Below are 7,097 nucleotides of genomic sequence, written 5' to 3'. Positions count from 1 at the left end.
TCAGGCAAATTATATGCATCAGTAAGTGGTAAATGTTCAGGGCCAGCAATCCTGAAATAGTGCATGAAAGCCTTCTTGCTACTCCTCTTTCTGCCTACAGAGCACTTTTGAGCACAGTTCATCCCTGGCAGTACAAAGCCACGGCCCATGGAGCCTTTCATGCAGCTCCTGCCCACTCATAGGGGGGCTGGGGGGCTCCCAGGGCAGGGAAAACCCATGGACCACGGCCCCAGTGCCCCCCGTTATTCCCCTCCAGGGCAAGACTGTCAGGACATCTCTTCATTCCAGTTGTAACCCCAAGACCCCTAGAGCCTGGCCCCATGGGACTAGAAGGAAGTCCAGTCAACGTTCCTCTTCTTGACATTGCCTTGGTTCACCTGCCCTAGGGGCTGGCCCCCGACAGCAACTCCTCATACGGTATAGCTGCCCTCAGCCGCCCAGGGAACGACCCCGTCTGCCATCACTGGCCCTCACTGAGGCCCCCGGAGGGACAACAGCTCCTGGCACCTGCCCTCCTGTGCTGGGAACTCGCGTGCTCTTTCTCCTCCCACAGACATGCACACCCTGTGCTTCCTTCCCCTCCCCACACACCCGCTGACCATGCACTTGCCCTTGCAAATAAAACATGAGGCCCCCAGGCTATGGTGGACCGATGGCAGGAGCTCCACATTCAGGTGCCAACTGTCCCCGACTTAGATCTTCTCCGAGCTCTTTCTATCATCTGAGACCGGCTGGTCTTAGGCCCCTCCGGTTCCAGGACTGGTTTTCTCATTCTAACCAACTGGATAATCCCGCCCCTAATACAGATGTTCGTTCATTCATTCAGCAAACACCAGCCGGGCAGCTTCTGCATGCCCCGCGCTGGGCCAGGCCTGGGGGTGCTGCAGCTGCCGCCGGGAGCAGCTCGCAGTCCAGGGCCTGGGGCGCTCTCTGGTGAGGTGCAGCTCAACTCCCAGCCCACGTCTGCCCTCTCAGCCCTGCTCTGGCCGCCGCTCCAGGCCACCACCGTCCTTGGCTTGCTTTCTGGCGGAGGCCGTGATTTCAGCGTAGCACAAGGATGAGGATCTCTGCAGCGCCGAGCTCCCATTCAGAGGCCCCACTTCTCTGGGCCTCCGTTTTCTCACGCAGAAATGGGAATCATGAAGACTCGCCGAGGGACACCGCGGAGCGCGTGAGATCGTGCATCATGTTTCGCACAAAGCTGGCCGCTGCTGAGCACTCCAGTTGTGGTCATCGCGGAAGGGAGCCCTCCTCGCTGCGCCCAGCACTGGGCCGCACCGACCATGTCATGCTGCCCTGAGACCTGTGGCGTCCCTCTTACTCTGAGCTGCCAGGTCCCAGGACGGCCTCGTTCACTGGTCTGCTGTCCTCCAAGCCCTCCCTCCCGGGTCTGAGTTCTGTCTTTGGCCTTGGTTGTCCTCACTCGGAAACATGGCCTCATCCGATGCCACACCTCGCCCAGCTCAGGGCCTCCACGGAACCTGTCGTACTGTGAAGGGCTTCATGCCTGCAAAACTCGTCTTCCACAAACACAGAAGGCCACTTTCCCCATGAGGATCGGCCGGGGCGATCGGGGCTGCAAATGACAGAAACGTGGCCTCACATACAGAAGACCCTGAGGCGGCCCCAGCTTCACCCCTGGTAGGTCCGCGGACCAGCCTCTGCGTGGAGGGGATCGGGAACCTTGGGCCGATCACAACTCACCAAGCCGTGGCCGGTGGAGAAGGTGGGCCCTGAACGAATCAGAATCCGCCAGCAGGGAGAGACGAGGAAGAGACTCCGGGCAGGCAGCACGAGGGTGGGCCACACCTGCTCACACCAGAGCTTTGAGTGTGAAGGTCTTCATCTGCTGGCAAAGCACTCTCAACATTTCCTCATGGCACTGGGAAAATGAGTCCTATCAATTGGTAAAACCTTGACTGGACAGGATGCGTCAGGCCCAAGAGCCACGGGCTCACATCAGCTCCGAAGGAAGCAGCCTTTTCCCCCCACGGCTCCAGTCACACTCTGGGCCTCGCAAAGTTGTCGTCCTGGAAAATGTCTAAGACAGTCTGTGAATCCTTCTCCTCCAGCCCAGGGATTACAACGGACTGGGAACGGAGTCACCAGGGAGGGCGAGGCCTTCCGGGATCCCCTCCCCCCACCCAACTTGCTCCTGGCACCTGATTCACCCCCCAACGACTCACTCTCAGCCCCGCGTCCCTGACTGAGGTCCACTCTCCGTCCCCTTAGGACAGGCTCTTGCACGGCCCTCGCTGGAATTACAGCCTCGCCTAGTGGGACAGCTTGGCTCTGGGGCCGCACCACCTGGGCAGGGATGCACAGCCCAGCCTTAGCCCAGGACCCAGCTCCCACCCCCGCCTGGCCTCCATTAACCAGTCCCCATGCTACAGCCAGCTAAGGCCCCCGTTCGGTGGCCATCACCCAGAGAACGATCTGGGCGGCACCCAGTCAGGACCCAGTACCTATGGGTTGTCATGGTTACTGAAGGAGCCGTAGTATCCCAAGGGCAAGTGTCAACAGGAGTCAGGGTGCGCTCCCGACAGGACCTGCTCAGGGGGTGGTCCCAGAGGTGAGTGAGAAGCTAGAAGTGGGGCCAAGAATCAGGAGCCCAGAGTCTGTTGGGAGCAGGGAGATCGGGCCCCAGGCTGTCCTGGTTTCCAGCCATAAGAGGACAGGTGCACCCTCTTCAGAACTGCGTGTTTCAGCCTGCGACTGCCACATCGTGGCCGCTGGTGCTCTGTGGCTCCCTCCTTCTGGAAGTAGCCCCCCCGTACAGGGGCTGACCCTGAGGGGTCACATCCTGTGGTGCCCACCCTCCCCCAGGAAAGACACCTGGGGGGCTGGGCTGAAGACTCTGCCCCCCAGGATATGGAAACTGAGGCACAGTGGTGCCAAGACTTGGGGGCAGGGGGGACCAGAGTAAGTGGAGTAAGGACAGGCCTCCCACCTCCTGCGGCCCGGGTCCCCATGGCGGCCCTGGTTCCTGTTCTTCCTGAGCCAGCACCTCCCCCCATTGCACAAAACACCCCCTTCCTGCAGAAAGAGCTCTTTTGTTGGGTAAGACAGGCAGGATCAGTGTCCACGACCCAAAGAATCTGCACGGACACGGGGGCCTTAACCACACCCTGACTGTGCAGGTGAGAAAACTGAGACCCAGGAGGCCATGGGACTCCTCGGCACCACCCCTCCTCCCTAACATTCCCTAAGTCACGCGGGCCTCGGCACCTTCCGGGCCCCCTAAGCTCAGGCCTCCGCGGCCCTCGTACCCCGCGCACCCCGCGCACTGCGCCCCGGCTCCTCACAAGCCCAAGAGGACACAGAGCCTGTGGGGAAGGACACGGCCTCGCCACCTCTCGTCCCCTCCCTGGAGCCCCGGCCTCGGGGCTTTCCGAGCCGTCGGGGAGAGGCCCTCGGTGTGCCAACACGCCTCCAGGCCCAGCCACGTCCCGGGGGGGACGGGAGCTGTAACACCCCCAGATATAGAAGCGTGGAGAAGCAGGGAAATGGCCTCTGGTGTGTTTACTGCTCCCTTAGCCGGAAGGAGTGATGCTACTCTCAGGAGGACATAAACTCCTGGCAAAGTTGGGTTTTCCATGGTTTGCTGAACTCCTGAACACAGATGTCCCATTTGTGTTTCATTAGTACATCCGCCGCTCTGCGGCTCTTGACCTCTGCACTCGGCAATAATTACCTGGCTCGGGCCCATCCCCTCGCCAGCTGGCTGGGGACCTGCTCTGCCCCGACCAGGGCTGTGTCTGCTGTCAGCCCCTTCCAGGCAACTGAACGGCTGGGCCCGTGCTGGGGAAGGGGAGGGGGCCTGCAGACTTGAGCAGACACCTCCAGAGGAAGAAGAGCCTTCCAGAGCCCAGGCACCCCGGGGCAGGGGCAGGCCCAAGGAGGAGGAGGAAGGGGAGGAGGGTGGGAAGGGGGAGGAGGGAAGCCAGAGAGACAGGGCAGAAGAAGGCTGGAGGAGGAGCGAGGGAGGAGGGGGAGAGGGGAGGAGAGGGAGGGGTGACGGGTGGAGGCCCAGGCCCTGGTGCAGAAGCCTCCTCTCTGAGCCGGGCCTGCTCAAGAGGGCCTGGCAGGCAGGGCTCAGGCCGGATCGTAGCTTCAGGCCTGTTGGGTGCAGCCGATGTGCCCGGCAGCCTCTTAGCCTCAGCACTGCGGCCGGCCGTGCAGGGGAGCTCCTGGAGGGACTTCGGCCAAATTTCAAGGACAGGCCACCTAGGCGCGGTTGAGAGGGGTCAGGGCACCCCTTCTCCACCACCTCCTCCTCCCCAGTCTCCACTTACAGGAAGCCTCCAAGAAGGAAGGGGTCGGGTCTAGGCCCTGAGTCCCGCTCGCTGCTGAGATTCTGATGTGTGATCAGCGAGGATTTGCTGAGAAGCTAATGCAACTTCAGCTTCGGGCCCCCTCACTTGCCCAGGCCCCTTCCACGGTCCTGAGCCCGATTCAGAACGCATAGTTTTATGAGAGGACACCCCACATTGTATAAACTCCAGACCCTCCCCTCCCAAAAACTTGGATCTGCCCCAGGTATAAAGTTTCTACACCTTTTCATCCACACCGAGGTTTGGGCTCCAGACACTGAAATCAAGAGTAAGTCTCAGGTGGGACTGGCAGAGGCCAAGTCTTAAAATCAGAAAGGCATCAGCTTTGGACGCGGGATCCCTCCGAGAAGGGCAGGGAGGGCAACAGGAAGGGAGGGTCAGCGTTCATTAAGCGCTTAATGTGTGCACACCACCGTGTTAAGCACTTGACATCATCATCTCACTTGATCTTCCCAACAACCTGAGAGAAGCTGTCCTCCCATCTGGCAGGTGAGAAGTCTGGGCGCCAAAGGCGTGAGTGGTCCAGAGTGGAGCTGGGACCCCAGATCAGGCCCGCGGGCTTTGGGGACCAGGCTTCCCCTGCACAGGAGCTGGGGGGAGGCCCAGGGAACCTGTATGATCCATTGAAACTGCTGGCGTCAGTGAACCTGAAACTCTTCTCATGTGACTAGTACCTGGAAATTACCTGTGCAGTACCCTTACCGACCAATGACAACCTGTCAAATGTCTCTGGTAGTCTCTGTAGACTGCTGGGGTTTCTTGTTCTTTAACTATATAAATGTATGTTTAGAGTTGCCCCTTGAACAACACAGAGGCTAGGGGCACCGACCCCTCCTCGAAGTCCAAAATCTGAGTATAACTATAACTTTGACTCCCCCAAAACTTCACTACTAATAGCCAACTGTTGACCAGTAGCCTTACCAACAGCATAAACAGTGGACTAACATACATTCTGTATGTTATATGTATTATATACTATATTCTTACAATAAGGCAAGCTAGAGAAAAAAGATGTCATTAAGAAAATCATAAGGAAGGGGCGCCTGGGTGGCTCAGTCGGCTAAGCATCCAACTCTTGGTTTGGGCTCCGATCATGGTCTCAGGGTCAGGCTCCATGCTCGGCGTGGAGCCTGCTTAGGATTCTCTCTCTCCCTCTGCCCCTCCCCCTGCTCCGGCACACACGTTCCTTCTCTAAATAAATAAAAAGAAAATGGAAAGAAAGAAAAGAAAATGCATTCAACAGTGCTGTGCTGTATTCATTGGGAAAAATCTGCGTATGCGTGGACCACGCTGTTCAAACCCGTGTTGTTCGAGGGTCAACTGTACATCCACAGATTCAGTCTCACTTGTGATTTTGCTGCCTTTTAATACATATATCCCCATGAGTTCCTCAACCCCCAATCCGCCTTCCAGGAAGCAGGATTTCAAGCACAAACCCACCACCACCAAGGAGAGGAGAGAGAGAAGAAACGACCGAGCCAATGGTGACAAATTTCACCTTGGGGCCACCTCCCGTAAGTCGGCTGCGAGGCCTGAGGTCCTGTGTTAGAACTGGCCTCTGGGCTTGGCAGCTGAGCTCTGCTAGCAATGCGTGCCCGAGACCCGGGGAAGGAGGAGAGGCAGCTTCCCCTGGCAGGTTATTCGTCAGCCCCTGGAAAAGCTGAGGCAAACCAGAAGGACAACCCTCCAGCCACAAAAATGAGTTTTGGCTTGAGATCTGTGACCAGACCCACATGCCCTCCGGCTGTCAAGGAGCTGGGATTCTAAGGGCCCTGTTAGCCGGGGTGGCCATGGCCAGAGGGGAGCGATGCCCAGCAGGGATGAAGACAGAGGTTCAGCCTTGGGCAGCCGGGGAGTTGGCTTCACCGCTGTGTCAAGAAGTCAGCCAGCCCACCCCACCCTAGATCAGAGGGGCTCAGCCCCAAGCCCTGCCCGAAGAAGATCCACGTCCACCTCTGTCTCCATCTGCCCCGTCCCTGGGTCATCTCACACGATCCCCCTGGGCTCTATTGGCATCTTCTCTAGATGTCCAAAGCAATGCTTTCCCTTAATTTCTGCAGGAAAACACTCACCGCATGAGGCCTTTGTCTGAGTGAGGGATTCTACCCAAGTCAGGGGCTGCAAGGGATCCCAGCAACAGGGAAAAGAGCTAGATGTCCTATGGGGACCCCCTGTGCTCGGGGACCACTGTCCCAGGGCTGGGATCAGGGCGAGGCAAACAGCGTACTTGCTTTGGGAGAGAATTGAAGGGGGTGCCCCCAAATCAAGATAAGTCATGTTTTAATGCAAAAAGTATTGGGGGAAAAAATCCATAGTGAACAAAAATCAACATTTTTAACAGAGGATGATTCTTACTGATTCTTCCTTTTGCCTCAGGTGCCAATATGGCTCTGCATGGTTGATCCTGGCTTTGAAATTTTGATATTTTGTGCACCATGGGTTTTCTCCCGGCAATTCTGAGTTTTAAAATAGGGCGTTAAAATACTATTTCCCTTGATTACTGAGATTTGGGGGGCTCCCTTGCAATCTGTGCCTGGGGCCAGCACCTCCTTCCCGCCTCTCAGGAGCGCCCACACTTTCTTCCTCCCATTTTTTTCAGGAGCAGCTGAGCACCTTCCCCCCACCCCCAAACTCTGCTCCATCTCCCAAGACCTGAAACTTCAACATTCTTCTAGGCAAAGGACCACCCCCTGTGACAGGAACAAGGGAGTCAACGCGGGCGGGAATTCCCATGGAGGTGAGGCTCCTTGCACACCAAGAGAG

This window comes from Mirounga angustirostris, unplaced genomic scaffold (genome assembly GCF_029215605.1).
Source record: "Mirounga angustirostris isolate CCGP_5_RB_7025 unplaced genomic scaffold, mMirAng1.0.hap1 SCAF_9, whole genome shotgun sequence".
NCBI lineage: Eukaryota > Metazoa > Chordata > Mammalia > Carnivora > Phocidae > Mirounga > Mirounga angustirostris.
Note: the sequence above shows the minus strand (reverse complement) of the source record.